The 18811-nt window shown below is 35.4% G+C and overlaps 2 long non-coding RNA genes across 2 annotated transcripts; one reads left to right on the forward strand and one right to left on the reverse strand.

Annotated features, from left to right (window-relative positions):
• Nucleotides 1-1872: 1872 nt before the first annotated feature.
• Nucleotides 1873-6609, reverse strand: LOC130054782 (uncharacterized). The gene is made up of 3 exons (XR_008803166.1): nt 6495-6609; nt 4618-4677; nt 1873-2983 (listed from the first exon to the last, which is right to left on the reverse strand). It is a non-coding gene; the product is annotated as an uncharacterized LOC130054782 (long non-coding RNA).
• A 9189-nt stretch (nt 6610-15798) lies between these two features.
• On the forward strand, nt 15799-17731 carry LOC130055081 (uncharacterized). Its single transcript, XR_008803341.1, has 2 exons — nt 15799-16574; nt 16702-17731. It is a non-coding gene; the product is annotated as an uncharacterized LOC130055081 (long non-coding RNA).
• Nucleotides 17732-18811: the final 1080 nt, after the last annotated feature.

The following is an 18811-nucleotide window of genomic DNA, read 5'->3' on the forward strand; positions in this document are numbered from 1 at the left end:
CAATCAATTGAGTTTATTGTAGATCACAATATCAAGTTAAATAAGATTTTATCTACAGAAAATGGTTCATTATGCGTAATAAAAGAAACAGAATAGCATCGAGTCGATGATTGTCACAAACACTTTGAAATACTTCATTAAATAGAATGCAGGAGGCAATTTTGGGGCATCAACAGAGTATAGCTTTGGTTTATTGGGAAGGGAAGAGGGTAGTTGAAAGAAAACTAACGTTTCTCTAATTGCAATGAAATATCAGGACTAAAGTTAGTAAATATATTTCTATATTTAGTCGTTTGTCTTACCAAATACTTGCTTTTAAAGAAATATTCCTAGCATTTCTTTTATAGATAACTATAACTATATATATATATATATATAGATAGATATATATATATATATATATATATATATATATATATATATATATAGTTTGTAAAAAAGAATTCAGTATTTGATACAGTAAATATATCCAGTAATAAAAGTCAAGTTACACAAAACTCGAATAACATTTCACTGTTAGCGCTTTCGGCTTTTTAAAATGCCTCTTCAGACAGTTATAAAATGAAATAATATTGCTAAGTAACGTCAACATATCACGACGTAAGTAATTGTCCTATGTGACATCATAATAAATTACACAGGTAGCGGTATAATACACAATATCAGACAATACTTGGAAATCAATTACAGAGTTCAGTTCAATGTAGTTTCAATTTTAAACATTTATTTTCTATCAAGTTTGGGATTAAACAATTTTATAAAGTATTTCTCCTTTGTAACTATATATATATATATATATATATATATATATATATATGTATTACTAATTATGTATGTATAATTTTTATACTTAAGGTGGCTCACTACACTAAGAAACGGTCTCTCAAATCAGTACGAATTGATTTAATTATAAAAGATATGATGATATACAATATGTATATATGCCAAAAATATACAAATCTGGATGAAAACACGATTTCCAAAAAAATAATTTCAACACACATGAATAAAAGATCTCTGGTTCACCAGCCCAATGCTTTAACCACTGACCTACGATGATAGACAAACAAATTTCACAAAACATTTAAATCATCATCTTGTGACGTGGTGTCATACAGAGTATAAGTTTTAGTGTAGTGAGCTACCTTAATACCATCATTAAGAAGAAGAAGATCCTTAATTTCACAAGATTCCTCAAAGAACACAATGCATTCGTTCGTATTTATTGTGTCATTTCATGTTTCACAAAGGTCTGGCATAAACAGTTTCTTCAAAGAATTAAACGGTACAAGGTAGTACAAGGTAGTCTTGTGAGACTGAAACCATCTGTTCACTGTGGCCTCTCACAACAGGTGACCAGCAAGGTAGATATGACTAATAAATATCATCGGGTACCTTTCATATCAATATACACGTCTAAATATCTTTAGCTCATTTATTCACAATGCTACAGAATATTTATAAAGTCAATTGCATTCCACCAACATTGAGTGGCGTCCCCTGATGTTACATGTTTTGTCTCTGATTTCAACTGTTCACGTGTAGTTCTGCTGTCTATAAAGAAACAAATGATTAGTAGTGCTTGTTCTTTAAAAACATAGTTATTTATTAGCATTTACTGTAAACGTTGCATAGAATCTTCGCATCAAACAGAATTCCCAGTCGAACTATACTTATCACGATCCTACGTGTATCACATTAATGAGGAAATGGCTATCATTACAATTAATAAAGATATCAAAGTAAACAACATTGTATATATATATATATATATATATATATATATATATATATATATATATATATACATACACACACACACACAAACACACACACACACACACACACACACACACACATATATATATATATATATATATATATATATATATTCCCTGGTGGAGAAACTCAAACACTCACAACCAAACATATTTCAATAAGTGAACTGCCGTAAAATGGCTGAAATATTGCCAAAACTGCGTAAAACCTCAGTCAATCAATCAATATATGTCGAACATCTAAACATGTTTCTGTAAATTTCCTCACAGCTTGATATCACGTGTTTTGTATTTATTGATAAATCAATTGGTAATATTGATACCTATATTAACAAATGATTTTACTGTTTGAAGCATTCTTCAATTTTCATTTTAAGGAAGGCAAAGATAACGAACAGTGATCAATTTCATAACTCCTATAAGCTATACAAAATAGAGTGTTGAGCAAATACGAACCCCTGGATATACCAGAGGTGGGATCAGGTGTCTAGGAGGAGTTAGCATCCCCTGACGACCCGAGGTGAGCCCTATATCTTGATCAGGTAAACGTAGTTATCCGTAGTCAAAATCGAGATGCCAAGAACGGCCTAACAATCGGCGTGAAACACATCACACAGCATTTCATCCAATGATAGGTTGTGTTGGCAAACTAAATCGTTATAACGACTATAGAATTTGCGAAATGCTGACTTTAAACGAGACTATTGAAACCCCTGCATCATCAACTTGTTTGTCAGTAGCCTGCCTCGATTGAAATACTGACCATACACAGAACAAACTCTTGCGTACCGAATCAGTTAAAAGATGTAAACACCATATGTAAGTGGTAATGGAATATTGCTACATAATTATGGGAAGTTGACGATGGAGAAGTTGAAATCATTATTGTTAGGAAACAACACTAAAAAACTGAAAATTTTAGAATGAATTTTGAGTCCCTGTATGAAATATGATTTAAAATATACACCGGAAAGCTTGCTTTGTAAGACATTAATGAAATGAAACGTTTTGAAACATTTTTTCATATATCTGTACACAGATTAAAGACTTCTGGATTCAGCCTTCTTAACTTTTCCTGAGAAAGTGTATCAGAAGTATAAGGAAGATGGATACCACGACTATGAGCTCTGTAACCAGTATAACGATGACGTTCATTCCATTCTTTGACGAATATTCATCATATATCACTATGGTACTGTTGCTTTCTGTGTCGACAGAAAATATTTGTGAGTCAGATGAGCATGCATGTTCATAGGGCGACCGACTATGAGAGAAGAATGAAAACATTCTTTAATGAAATTGGCAAAATTATTTTTGACTCTTTCCCTCGCTACATGTGTGTGCCACGCTTTCTTTCAGATTATTACAAGTTACTAAAACAAACTTTACAGAAAATATTAAATATGATAAATTCTCATGGCTGTATCAACAATTTGCATTTGAATAGTCGGGCATTCCCTGTGTATCCCTGTGTATTCCCAATAGTCAAAACTACAAATTTATGCTAGATAACCCACAACTTGCAATCATTTACATTTTGGAAGTAAATTGTAGAAATCGATATAACTAATTTTTAAAATAATTCATTTGTACATGTTCGTATATCCTAGGAAACTATGAAATCCACAAACGATCAGCAAAGTGAAACAGACAGTGAATTATCTCCCTTTCACAATGTAATTGTTAACATAGATCAGTGCAAATAACGGGATTAATATGTGCATTGATTATATAGCACTAACAACAACAAAAATAACTATACATGTTGTGGATAGTCATGAAGACTTTTGAGCTCCTAATTAAATTAAGATATGGTAAATCGTATAGCCTGTTGATATGGGTACATACGGAGACATATATAGTGAGCAGCCATTTAAGGCGATTGTTAAAGGACTTCTATGTAACTAAATAGATTAAGATACCATATCGGTTATAAATTAAATATCCAATCAAGTATCAATAGCAATGATACTGGTTTATGAAACGTAAACAATCAAGTGACTGGCATATTAATCCCAGTGGTTGAAGAAAGGTGAAGATAACGAACAGTGATGAATCTCATAACTCCTATAAATGTGAAGATAACGAACAGTGATGAATCTCAAAACTCCTATAAAGGTGAAGATAACGAACAGTGATCAATCTCATAACTCCTATAAGCAATACAAAAGAGTTGAGCAAACACGGACACCTGGACACACCAGAGGGGGGAGTAAGCATCCCCTGTTGACCGGTCACACCTGCCGTGAGCCCTATGTCTTGATCAGGTAAACGGAGTTATCCGTAATCAAAATCAGCGTGCCAAGAACGGCTTAACAATCAGTATGAAACACATCAGACAGCTTGACCCAATGATAGGTTGTAAAGAGAAATGGCATATGCAACTGGCAGATACAAGTGACTTACTGACAAGATGTATATGCAAGTGGGTTAGGTAGGTGGTATATGCAAGTGGCAAGCTTAAGTTGTTATACATGTAGGCAGGTGGCAAGAGAGAAGGCCCAGTGGCTATAAACAGTCATAAATCTGACAAGTGCCAGCTGTACATAGGAGTTAAATGTTACACACGAGGCAGGTGTAAAGAATGTTATGTATATTGCAATTTTTTGTACCTCTTGTATTTGGTTAAACACCAAACAGGTGTTAATGATGTATATTTTGCGACTAGTTGTACCTCTTGCAATTAGAGAGATAAACTCCAGATAGGTGAAATTTATCAGATTCATCATTGTTCATCAAAATTCGGATGAACCGGGCACGAGCCTAGATGCTCTGCAAACGCCTGGCACGTTACAAAAGTAAATATATGTGTAGATGTACTTGATTACGCTATACATACATATGTTGGCCCCATTAGTTGTCATCTTCTTTTACACACGAGACAGCAAGCAGTCCAAACCTGAAAAATCTCAATATACAATATAGTAAAACTATGGCATGTCTTTATATTCCCACTGAAAGGTGAAGATGAAATATGAATACATGATAAAACATAGAAGTATGTGTTTCTCTATTGTTTTGTCTAATATATATTCATTTTGTTTTTAAATCATTCATGAAGGATTGTCACAATCTGTAGGTAAAATACCACACATTAGACCTATGATTAACGCTCAGCGCCGTGGCAGTGGGGGCTCTTTATAGTGTCAATGCCTATCGTGATACGGGACCTCGGTTTTTGAAGGTCACATCCGAGAGACCCTTGGTTATCGTAGTCAGGCACTTGACAAAGAAACAGTCACTATCGAAGCTCATCTCTGAGGTTGGAATTGGTTTCCGGGATCGAGAGAACTCGGGGTTTCCTAGTTATATTCCTACATCATCATCAGGAGGAGTTTGTATGAAAGAGGCGTATAGGTCTGAGATGGTGGTCATATGCCATTGTATAATTGACGTATGATAAAAATTATTAAATACTGATTAAAATTTCTCAAAACTAAAAATTGTATTCTGTAGTCCATGTATGATGACATGTTTTTTCCCAATCATAAGACCTGCATGCATTAATGGTGGTGTCAAGTTAGCGTTTATTATTGTCGAAAGGATTTGGTGATGTATGGTTTAACCACTATGTTGATAATGAAGTTTTAGTTTCAGAATGTCTTAAACAGCGGTTAACTGACAACGTAATGCAGTCACGTGATGAATTTTTGATAATTCATCTACATATATTCTGTATATCAACACCTTATTGATAATGCTAGCATTCAGTTTTATCTGACAAAATCTATTCCGGAAAACAAGACTGATACGCGTAGCCGAAAAAAAGTTGAAGCACAAAAATTCCATAACTCCTGTAAAATTTGTCGAATCAAAATGATGGCGCAATATGATCAATTGTAGATATGGTGACTAACAATCCTACAAAATTTGAACAAAATCCGTACAGCGGTCTCTGAGGAGTTGCGTCCATAAGGTGTTCCTATAGTGTAGCATGTACAAATTCAACAAAGTCCCATACCTCCTGTAAAATTTGTCGAATTAAAATGGAGGTGCAATATGGTGACTAATAATCCTACAAAATTTGAACAAAATCGTTTAGCAGTTTCAGAGGAGTTGCATCCACAAAGTCAAGTGGGACGGACGGACGGACACCGGTATTTCTATGTCTCCTTCCGCGTTGCGGTGGTGAACAGTTAGCTTATGGACATTCTAAGAATTGCAGTTTTAAAACATGTTTAAAATATGCGTGTGTGGGTTGATATGTTTTGTTCCACCAATTTGTTGACATTTATCTTATTTATCTATGCTGTGAATATCTTCACGTTTTCCTCGTTCATATGACAGAACTATAGACATTTTAATATTATCTAATCAAAATGAAGCAAACGTGCATGCTCTTTTACTTTGATCATACCAATCAGTTAGGAGATTTGATATAAAACAACGATATCAATTTCAAAAGATTTAAAATTTATATCGTAAAGGATTTACCCGGGGAGATTAGGGTTAGAATAGGTCCTCAGTACCCCTTGCTTGTCGTAAGAGGCGACCAAATGGGCCGGTCCTTCGGATGAGAACGCAAAAAAAACGAGGCCCCGTGTCACAGTAGCTGTGGCACGATTAAAATCTCTCCCTGCTCAAAAACTGCAAGCGCCGAGCATAGCCCTAGATTTTGCAGCCCTTCACCGCCAATGGTGACGTCTCCATATGAGTGAAATATTCTCGAGAGGGACGTTAAACAATATTCAATCAATTAATCAAACAGACACTCACCCAGTAAACTCAGAACCTGTGACTTCAGAACATACCGGTAGTTTGTTAAGGATGTTGAATAACATCCATGCAATAAACCTTAAAACACACTTTGTCGGCGTCTGTTTTTTTTTTTTTTTTTATATTTCCTATCAGAAACAGGAAAAACGCAATTTAATTTGTGTCGTGTTGAAAGTTTTCAGTCCTTCACGTCTGAAATATCTTCCTCTCATGCCAAACATTGCTGTACACTGTGCCGCACAATTACAAGGGAGAAAACGCAACAGTATAGCCACATTGCGTACGTCTATTTGATATAACTTCTGTTGAAAGAAGAAACAGGTTTGAAGTGTGTCGGGGACAATCAATTTCATCGAAAAACATTTGATACAATATCTGCTGCTGTAACGTACATAAAATCATTTTATTTATACTTCACAACTAAAATATATTGAATTAGAAAAAACACAGAGTTTATAAAATATGGATAAATCCAGTGGGAGGGAGAGAAAGAAGTTTAGTGGGGAGATTCTTAAACTTCTTGTCTATAACTTCTTTCGCTTTCACCTTTTCGCCACTAATTTGCATCAAACTGATCGCACCGGCTATACGTATTCGATGCCGGTTTTAATTTTAATCTACTGAGGCTACATTCAGTTTGCGGAAAGCATGGTCAGAGTAGTAAGCCTGTTATATTTGACTTACTTGACTTATTTCCTTCTATCCCTGTAGAGAATAGTGAACAATTCCTCTCCATTCTGCCCTTTCTGCTATCCTGCTTGTCTCTGTCCAGGTCTTGAATCCAAATTAATTTCAGCCTGTTATATGTATAGGTATTATAACCGTTGCAGTGCATATGGGTAGTAAACTGGCATGCAATACGCTTCAGTACCAAAATGAAATGCAATTTATTACTATTCAGGGGAGGGGGAGAGGACTACCCCCCATATCCGCCCCCTCATTTCGTCGCGGAAGTTGTCACGATAAAGAATCCTCACTGTCACGGCCCCAAGTGACGTGCATAGGTCAAACTTTGTGGTACTTCACCCAGCGATGTCTCTACAGGAGTGAACAATTTCTCGACGTAAAACAAAGAAAAACTTTCTACAATGTGTATTGGTCATAGATTTTGACAATGAAAATATACGTTTATTTGTTTTAGATGATCAATTCGATCCCGTGGGGATCCGGGTAAGAGTAGGTCCTCAGTACCCCTTGCTTGTCGAAGGGGCGACTAAATTGGGCGGTGTCACAACAGGTGTGGCACGATAGAGACCCCTCCCTGCTCAAAGGCTGTAAGCGCCAAGCAACGGCCTAAATTTTGCAGCCCTTCAACGGCAATGGTGACGTCTCCATATGATTATGAGTGAAAGATCCTCGAGAGGGACGTTAAACAATATTTAATGAATCAATCAATTCAAAAACATTAAAATTTCAAAGGTTATCTTTATTTTGGGAAACCAGGATATATCTCAAGTGACAATAACAGCACGCATATTTAAAGAAAATCGCATGTTTAAGAAATGAGTGATTCCAAAGTTAGAAATAATTTGCCCAAAGTCATTTCAATTAAAGAGGGTTAGATAGTTTGTCTGATTGGTTACTTTAAGTATTCACACAGATACTTTGATACATTACACCGGAGGATCTGTCTGATCTGTAAGCTATGGATAGTTCTGCTACAGACTATTTATACAATTGTCTATTAGTAGAGCAATGAACCATTTCCTGCTTGTTAAAATATACTTGTAGATCTATATCTTGGATGTTTTAACCATGTTTTATGAACTATTCTAATAGATATTCAGCTATTATTAAGCTATGGATATTTCTGCTACAGACTAGTTATCTTATTGTCTATTAGTAGAGCAATAAACCATTTTCTGCTTGTTCATACATACTTATAGATCTATATCTTGAAAGTTTTTGAACCATGTTTTATGAAATATTGAAAGATATATTTATTACTATACAGTAAGATATACAGTTTGTGGTACTTTTGATTCCAGGTAAATCGATAACATAACTACTTTTTAGCAAACTGTGTAGTCAATATCTGCAAGAGTTATCTTTCTTTTTCTGTTCCAAGCACGGCGCCGCGTTGGGAGATTATTATACCCCCCCCCCCCCAACAAGTTGGGGGGGGGGGTATATTGGAATCGGGTTGTCCGTCTGTCTGTCCGTCCGTCTGTCTGTAGACGCAATGGTTTCCGGGCTCTAAAGCATTATCCTTTCCATCAACAGTCATCATATCATACATATGGACTACACATGGGATGAAGATGTTCCCTATCGATTTTGGGGTCAAAAGGTCAAAGGTCAAGCGCACTGGAAATCGAAGTAGCAATATGGTTTCCGGGCTCTAAAGCGTTATCCTTTCCACCTACAGTCACCATATCATACATATGGACTAGCCATGATATGAAGATGTTCCTTATTGATTTTGGGGTCAAAAGGTCAAAGGTCAAGCGCACTGGACATCGAAGTAGCAATATGGTTTCCATTTAAATTTTTTAATGGTTTTTTTCATCGCATGGAGATGTTGTATTCCTAAATACCTTTTGGATCATAATACTGAAGTTTTACCTATTACCAACACCCTTTGGGAGATTGGGGTAAGTAGGGGGTTATTCTTGGTGAGCATTGCTCACAGTACCTCTTGTTTCATTTGTACATAGAGAGCGTCATTATCGCGGAAGCCTGAAAATGTTTAGAATATACGGGTGCATGCAGTTAGAAGATAACACCGACGAAGCATAAATACAGTAAGGGAGTGATTGTAATGGTTTTAGTGGATGAGAAATTATATATATACTGGTCGACAAGGGATGCTTACTGCTCCTAGGCACCTAATCTCACCTCTGATGTGTTCAGGGGTCCGTGTTTGCCCAACTATCTATTTTGTATTGCTTATGGGATATATGAAATTGTTCGCTGTTCCTTGTCTTCGCCTTTCATGCATGTACTTCTTCACTTTCTCTATCAGCTGACTAGCCTAGGTCACGCAAGCCGCTTGACTTCCCACTCAAACGCCTTGGAGCGTTCTATTTAAAAATATTACACCGCGAGGGGGCGCTATCAAAAAACGGAAATGGCGACACCGAAGAAAACAAAGACCACAGCTGTTGTTCCAAATGTCAGTTTATGTGTCGCTTGTTCTAAAGAAAGCAAACGTTGTGTTTGGTCCTTCATTAGAGAAACCAGTGACGATATGACCAGAATTATGCTGACTTCACGAGAACTAGTATTATAATAATAATAATAAATTCTTTTATTTAGACAGGATAGCACAATTAGTACAAATGACTAGTTTACATTGTGGTCCTGTATAAAACATATTCACAGACAGATAAATGAGAGAATAGAAAAATAGATAACATAATATAAAAAATATACATAAAATACACACACGATATCACTGGGGAAAAAAATAAACGTATTACTATGCAGGTCTTCTTCAAACATTAATTGAGGTAGAATCGTATACAATAGCGATTTCCCATAGCTTGTTGGTAATACTGCCAACACGTCTGACCTATTTGGTAATTTAAGTAAACACTCTTTCTGTAAAGGTTTCAGTGAGAATTCGATTTTTAAATCTGATAAAACTTTGTTTATCTTCTGTTTGACTGCATCCGTCATCATTATGCATTAACCAATCAGCTGCTTTATCAGAATTCGGATAAGCCTCGTTATGGAGTGTAAATGTTTATCGTAGAATGCTCCTAGACGTTTGTCTCATAGAACACTGCATTGACAAACGTGTAGGTGACCTAGACTATCAGCTGACCGGAGAAGAGCGCATGTGACGTCACAGCACCACGTGACTACCTGATGAACGAAATGTTTTTCCATGGTCGTTATAACGATCTAGTTCGTCAATACAACCTCGCATTGGGTCAAATGCTGTCTGACGTGTTTCATACCAATTGTTAAGCCGTTCTTGGCACACTGATTTTGACTGCGGATAACTCCGATTACCTGATCAGGATATAGGGCTCACGGCGGGTGTGACCGGTCAAGAAGGAATGCTTACTCCTCCTAGGCACCTGATCCCACCTCTGGTGTGTCCAGGGATCCGTGTTTGCTCAACTATCTATTTTGTATTGCTTATTGGAGTTATGAGATTGATCACTGTTCGTTATCTTCACCTTGCATTGATCATTATTCGTTATCTTCATCTTTCATCAAAAGACATCTTTCAATGCTTCTATTTACTTAAATATGTGCTTATACCGGGTACCTACATATACATGTAATTAAAAATAAAGCAAACTTAAAATCAAATCTGATATATACATCTTTTATCTTATGACCGCTCTATCAAAGATTAAGAGGCACTCCTTTTGCGTAGACATGCTTTTACGCGCTATACCGATCAAACTGCCTGGTGCGATATAGGAAGAGTTAAGGTAACTCCATGCTCGCAGCTTTGTCTGATACAAGTTTGAAAAGTGTATTTATTTCCATTTATTAGAGTTAATAGGTCACCACACTTTTTAAGATGCGAGCAATACATGTAAGGTGAAGATAACATAAACAGAATCATATCACCGTCAAAAAGTTGCTATTTTCCTTAAATAATGTTATCAAAATTTCATAAAAACTGGTTCTGATGATATCATAGGATTCCTAACAATTTCCTGAAACTGTTTCTTCACATAAAAATATACAAAATGTCTGTAAAAAAATGTATATAAAGGAAATCTATCGCATAATATACTTGATATAGAAATCAATGAAAAGAGTTATATCCCTTGGATTCAATATTTTTTTTAACATGCAAGGTGAAGATAACGAAGTGATCAATCTCATAACTCCTATAAGCAATACAAAATAGATAGTTGGGCAAACACGGACCCCTGGACACACCAGAGGTGGGATCAGGTGCCTAGGAGGAGTAAGCATACCCTGTTGACCGGTCACACCCGCCGTGAGCCCTATATCCTGATCAGGTAACCGGAGTTATCCGCAGTCAAAATCAGTGTGCCAAGAACGGCTAAACAATCGGTATGAAACACGTCAGACAGCATTTGACCCAATGCGAGGTTGTCCTGACAAAGTAGATCGTTATAACGACCATAGAATTTGCAAAATGCTGACTTCAATCGAGACTGTTGAAATCCCTGTACCATCAACTTGTTTGTCAGTAACTTACCTCGATTTCAAAACTGACTATACGCAGAACAAGCTCTTGCATAAATGGTGAAGATAACGAACAGTGATCAATCTCATAACTCCTAATAGCAATACAAAATAGATAGTTGGACAAACACGAACCCCTTGACACACCATAATTTGGACTTCTGAAATAGTTTATTTTTAACAAGATTTTTTACAATACCTATCGGAAAAGACTCTAACAAAACATTATGTTCCTATCATGCATAAATCTGAATAAACCATTGACTTTGCAAAATCTGATGACATCAAGTGAGGGTGAAATTACTGTTGAACTGAATATATCTAGTATTAAATAATCTCTCTCTCTCTCTCTCTCTCTCTCTCTCTCTCTCTCTCTCTCTCTCTCTCTCGCAAAAAGACGTATTGCGCGCATCAGTAGGGCAATAATTCAAATATTGTGCTCATTAGTTGAATAATGAGCAAATTAATTGAGCTATTGTTCTCTTCAATTAAATTATAACACATATGAATTGAATTGTTGATATAATCAGTTCACTAGAAGAGAGCAACAATTCAATCATAGCGCGTGTCAATTCAACAGAATAATTAATGTTAATTCAGCAGAATAATTAATTCTATCAACAATTCAATTAAATTCGATTATTAAATTTTATGATATCATTAATTATTTGATTAATTAAAGATATCTTCAATTAGAGTTCATGTTAATTTAGTGTACCATATATGAAAGGCATTTGATATCATATTTGAAGTCTACATGTATATATTTACATCCAATATATCTTTGTATATTGTTTCCCAACATGATTAATTCAAAGTCCTTCTAATGACAGAGTTCGTCATGTTTGGGTGCAATTATGTGTGAGCTTGTAAGATATCCTTTTTAAACATTAAAGGTTTTCTGTGCACCTCTCTTAACCCGTGTATGGTAATCACGGATTTGAACGCCTACCATATAAATATCATTTATTGTAGAAATACACCAGTCCTTGGAGATGGACACGTTTTATGGCCAATAATTATCAATTTCCTCGTTTCAATGTGAAAAATAAGATGCGGAAACCTTTCATCCTGAAAATCTAATATGAGACGATGATACAAAGAAAAGCACATGTAGGTTATCCAATCCCCCTCAACAGGGACAAAAATAGCCTTCGATTCGTATACATGTTAAACAAGATTGATGTACATCACACATAGAGGAAGTATTTCATAATGTAATTGAAAATTGATAAACGTGATATCAAATGCGGCAAGCATCACAATTCCTGAAGATCCGATTGAAAGATGATTACCACTTATTTGATACTAATCAGTTTCTTTACAATATGTACTGAAAGTAAGGAAGAATGTCATGATCAGAATTGGTAAGATTTCTCTTTTTGTACTTTGACAGTAGTCAATTTGTCAATGTCTTGCAGGTAACAATAACACTTTTGTGTTAGAGAGGTGTCCCGTAGTCTTATGTGTAGCATCCTTGATAAATTCTTATCTAATGTACTCGTCTATACAGACGGACAGATAACTTAAACTTAATCTGTTGTATTTAGATTTAGACCCTGAGAGACTCTTTTGATGTATTTCCCTGGGAATTACCGTATGTAATTTTATGTGGGGATGGCTGTAGGGCTCTTATCGGGTGTATTTTTGTGGGCGGTTGAAAGAGTCTTATTCTAGGAGTATTTACTTGGACAAAAGAACTGTAACAGTACTGAGCATCGTTTCATTGGATACGTCCATACATGTATATCAAAGGATATGTTAATGCATCTATCTATCTATCTATCTATCTATCTATCTATCTATTTATCTATATATCTATCTATCTATCTATCTATCTATCTATCTATCTATATATATATACATGTATATATATATATATATATATATGCATATCTTCATAGTTCATTGAATTGTGGACACATCGTAGAAAAAAGGAATTATATTACTGGCATTTCGGTAACTGTTAATCTGTTCATAGCTAAGTGTATATAGGAAGACAAAATGCATGTAATTTTATATACTTTGAAAACATGAGATGTGTCCTTTAATAGCTATATACTTTCTTAACGCTTACATCTATGTACATGTAATGATGAATTATATTTTAGGCCAGGCTGTAAGAGCAATTGCAGAGCTACAGAAAAAAAGAGTTGTGAACGTACGTCATTACTACTTAGTAGAATGTTTGAATTCTTAACACAAATAATGTACAGACTGTATATGAGATACTGATTTCTATGCAATAAAACGTCATATAGTACCACTTTTATTCCTGCCTCGTTTTGATGTTTTCATTTCAACCTTTTCAGCGTGTGAAGTCGGTACATTTGGTGCAAATTGTTCAGAGCCATGTTCAGCCGGCTATTACGGAGAGAAATGTTATTTTGTGTGTAACTGTACAGAAGGAGAAGTTTGTGATAGACGGTACGGCTGTGTGGAGAACAGAACGGAAGACATCGCGGGGATAACTACGTACAAATACGTACAAGTAACATCAAAGGATTCTCTAAGTACAACTGCACCAAAGTCTAAATATTCCCAAACGTCAAACTCTCCTGAAGGTGAATTTAAATGCTATTTACATACGCCACTTTTCTCAGTAATACGTAACGTTTCGTGATATTTCAAGTACAATTCACTTGTTTCTACGAAAAAAATTGGGTTTGTACATTACGAGGTTTGGGATTTAGAGTCAGCATAATTTAATTCAGATTCTCTATACAACTCATCGGTTATAAATACAAAATATTTACAAATATATACAAATAAGAAGTGGACGGCGAGTAGACACACAGATGCATACAATGTACATGTACATCCCATAATCCCTGGTTGTGGCAAGTAAAAATGTAAAATCAGCTCCTATATAGGGCAGAATGTTATATAAAAAACAACACGCGCGCGCCATGTTAATATAAACCCAAATAATTCGAAGATATCTTTAATTATTTGAAGATAACATCAATCGCGCTCAATAATTGAATTGATACGGGTATCAAATCAATTACTGTGGAATTATTGCTCGCAGAATTTAATTTGGAGCTTGATATAAATCATTTGACGATCTCGTTAGTTTCATTGAGGATATCTTTAAATTACTTTCAACGATTTTATGTATGGAATTAATGTGCGCCATGATTCTTTTAAAGAGAGCATCAATTCAATTAAAGAGATAATTAATTCAAGTGTGTAAATTGTGAATTGAAGATATCTCTAATTAGATAGTCACTCTCTCTAAAAGAATTATTGCACACATCAATTCAATTACTGATACCATTCATTCAATTGATTAACTGATTGTATCTTGTTTAACGTCCCTCTTGAGAATTTTTCACTCATATGGAGACGTCACAAATACCGGTGAAGGGCTTCAAATTTAGGCCTATGCTCGGGGATTATGGCCATTGAGCAGTGAGTGCTCTTTAGCGTGCTACACCTACTGTGACATGAGACATCCGTATTTAACGTCATCTTGGAACCCCGACCTTCCGTATGTGGTGCGAACGATCTACCTCTAGACCACCGCGGCGGTTTCATTCAATTAAAGAGAACGACAATTCAATTATTGCGAGCATTGATTGAATCGAGTTATTGGGGCGGTCCTTCAGATGAGACCGCAAAAACCCAGGCCCCATGTCACAGCAGGTGTAACACGATAAAGATTCCTTCCTGCTCAAAGGCAGTAAACGCCAAACATAGGCCTAAATTTTGCAACCCTTCACCGGCAATTGTGACGTTTCCATGTGAGTGAAATATTCCCGTTAAGCAATACAACCAGCCAATCGAATTGATGCGTGTATTAACTGAATTACTACTCTCTTAATTGAATTACAGCAGACACCAATTCAATTGTCTATCGTCTATTCATTTGAAGAGAGCAACAATTCAATTATAGCGCGTATCAGTTCATCAGAATAATTAATGCTATCAACAATTCAATCAATGCGCGCAATGATATAATTAATCATTTGAAGAGATTACTCGAATGGATGCTCACATCAAATGAAGTGATGATATATTCAAATGATTAAAGATATTTTCAGTTATTTGAGTTTGTTAATCTGGTGCGCCATAAGCAACTCTACACCCTGAAGAGGGATAATATATATATATATATATATATATATATATATATATATATATATATTATATATATATATATATATATATATATATATATATCACTGTATCACGTCCAAAACTGTATTAATTAAAATGGATAATTTTAGTTTCGGTTATCTCACGTCTCCACCGGAACTATAAAAAGATACAGAATTTATAGTTCCGTGTAATCATAATACCTTACGTTGTACGCAAAATGTTTTTGTTGTTTTAATGCTCCAAAAACAATGTATTCCGTCAACGGGAGAAAATTCATGGAGGTTCCTATTTACGGAGAAACTATCAACGAGTTGTTGGGACCAGACACAATTGAAATACTTCGAGAGGCAGGAGTTTCGGTATTTATTGAGTGCTAGTGCTTGAAACAGCTGATCAAAGTTTAATATGAAACTAGTCATATTACATACTGTCTAGATTTCTCATTATATATAATTATGTAAGTACTCTCTCCTGAAGGTGTGTAAAGTTTCATGTCAGTGTAAAAAAAAAAAAAAAGAAGACCCGATCGGTATCTATTCATAGTTCCATAATTGACTGCTTTCGATGCATTTCTAAGCACCATTTTTAAATTTTATTTATTATTATTATTAACATTTTATCTTTATTGAAAATCCACATCTTTTGTTTGCATTAGTTTTTGTGACGAGGAACATGGATATTTTGATATGAGTTTCCAAGATTAAGTTGTAAATAGTTATCGTATAAAATGCTGTTACGGTCATTAGCTTTTACTTTCATTTTCCTGATCAGTATTCAATGTCGATGTTTTAAAGGAGAAACTTAGCAAAGGGGTTGCTGAAGTTTTTAATGATGATATATTCCGTCCAAATGGTAAGCCAGCAATGATATTTTGAGATATTTATTCAAAATTGATGACTACTGTATTAATTATTTATTTTCATGTGCATGTCATTGACTTTATATATCATTTCCTACAACTCCATATCTCATATTGTAGTGTCTCAGAAAAGAATGGCCAAATCAACTCGGGAGCAAATGACTTGCGAGACACCATCTAACAATACAAGTGAAGCAGTTATGAGGAACAAAAGGACTAAAAAGTCTCTGTTTTCTGATCAGGCTGATAGTAATGAAGATAAAATGTTTTCACAAAATATAACATGTTAATATCAATAGACTGCTGTCTTTACCAATAGTGTAGTTTAGGTTTAAGTATAATATAGTAAAAACAGGATGTGTTGCAATATGTCTGTCCCACCTGGTCCGTAAATGGGCAAGTGCAATCTGGGCAGTAATCCGTCAACAGAATGTTTATGTGGTCGAGGGTAAAGCACCTGACTGATAATTTTGCACTGTATATACAGTATGGTATGGTACAGAGATTTCAATAGTATTGTTTAAAGTCAGCATTTCGAAAATTATATGGTCATCATAGCGATCTAATTTATCAATACAACTTATCATTACGTTAAATGCTGTCTGACGTGTTTCATACCGATTGTTATAACGTTTTTGGCACACTGATTTTGAGTGCGGATAACTTCGTTTTCACGATCAGGATATAGGGCTACCTGCTTGTGTGACCAGTTGGCAGAGGTTGCTTACTCCTCCTGGGCACCTGATTCCACCTCTGGTGTGTCCAGGGATCCGTGTTTGCGCAACTATCTAATTTGTATTGCTCATAGGAGTTGTGAGATTGATCATTTTTCCATATGTGATATGCATATTTATTTATTTATTCATTTTGTATAGGATCTTCTATAGTTTGTAATTTGATATATGATTTCAACCAGTTGTGTAACTTCTATCCCCGAGTTGTGGCGAGTTGGATATAAATCATGTCAAACCACAAATGATGGAAGATTTTTTTCACATTAAGCTAACAACCCCCCCCCCCCTGTTATTCATTTACGATACTGCATTGCTGGAAATTTTGCTTTTGCTTCTTGATATTTTGTAAAACCACCCTACGTAAAATTGAAGTTTTATGTAATAGGCGATATCCACTGAATAAAGGAGTAAACATGTGATGTATGTGGGTGTGAATGCGTGTGTTATTCATAGGGGAAAATTGACACTCTACGGAGTTTGAGGCGACATTCAGTTAGCGGAAAGCGTGGTCGGAGACTGAGTGCAGTAAGCCTGTTATATATGACTTACTTGATTTACTTCCTTCTTATCCTGTGGAGAATAAGGTCGCGAAAAATTCCTCCCCATTTTGTCCTTCGTTCTGCTATCCTGCTTCCCTCTGTCCAGGTCTTAGCCTAGTATTATATTTGTATGATTGTATTATAACTGTTGTAGTGCATATGGGTAGTAAACTGGCATGCATTACGCTTCAATACCCAAAATGAATTGCAATTTATTACTATTCTGGGAAAGGGGAGGGAGGGGGAGAGGGCTACCACAATGTCCGCCCCCTCATGTCGCCGCGGGAGTTCTTATGATAAAGAAACCTAACTGCCACGGCCCCGAGTGAAGTGTATAGATCTAACTTTGTGGTACTTCACCCAGCGGCGTCTCTACAGGAGTGAACAATTTCTCGACGTAAAACAAACAAAAACTTTTTACAATTTGTATTCGTTATAAATTTTGACAATGAAAATATACGTTTATTTGATTTAGATGATCAATTCGAAAACAGACTCCAAAACATTAAGATTTCAATGGTTATCTTTATTTTAGGAAACCAGTATAGATTTTGAAAATAGAAACTAAGACTTTAAACGTCACAATAAGAGCACTCATATTAAAACAAATTGCATGTTTTAGAAATGAGTGATTCCAAAGTTAGAACATCTTCGCTAGCCAAGGGTGACGATACACGGTGAAAGAGGAACACCGTGTATCGTCACCCTTGGCTAGCGAAGATGAAGTTAGAAATAACATCCCCAAAGTTATTTCAATTAAAGAGGGTTAGATAGTTTGTTTTATTAGTTACTAAGTATTCACACAGATATATTACACCGGAGGATCTGTTTGGTACAAATATAGTTGATCGGATTATACTTTGTAGTAAGGAGATCACAGTTTTTCATAATGAAATAGTAAGCTATGAGTATTTCTGCTACAGACTACTTATCCAATTGTCTGTTAGTAGAGAAATA

This window comes from Ostrea edulis, chromosome 1, assembly GCF_947568905.1.
Source record: "Ostrea edulis chromosome 1, xbOstEdul1.1, whole genome shotgun sequence".
Classification (NCBI taxonomy): domain Eukaryota; kingdom Metazoa; phylum Mollusca; class Bivalvia; order Ostreida; family Ostreidae; genus Ostrea; species Ostrea edulis.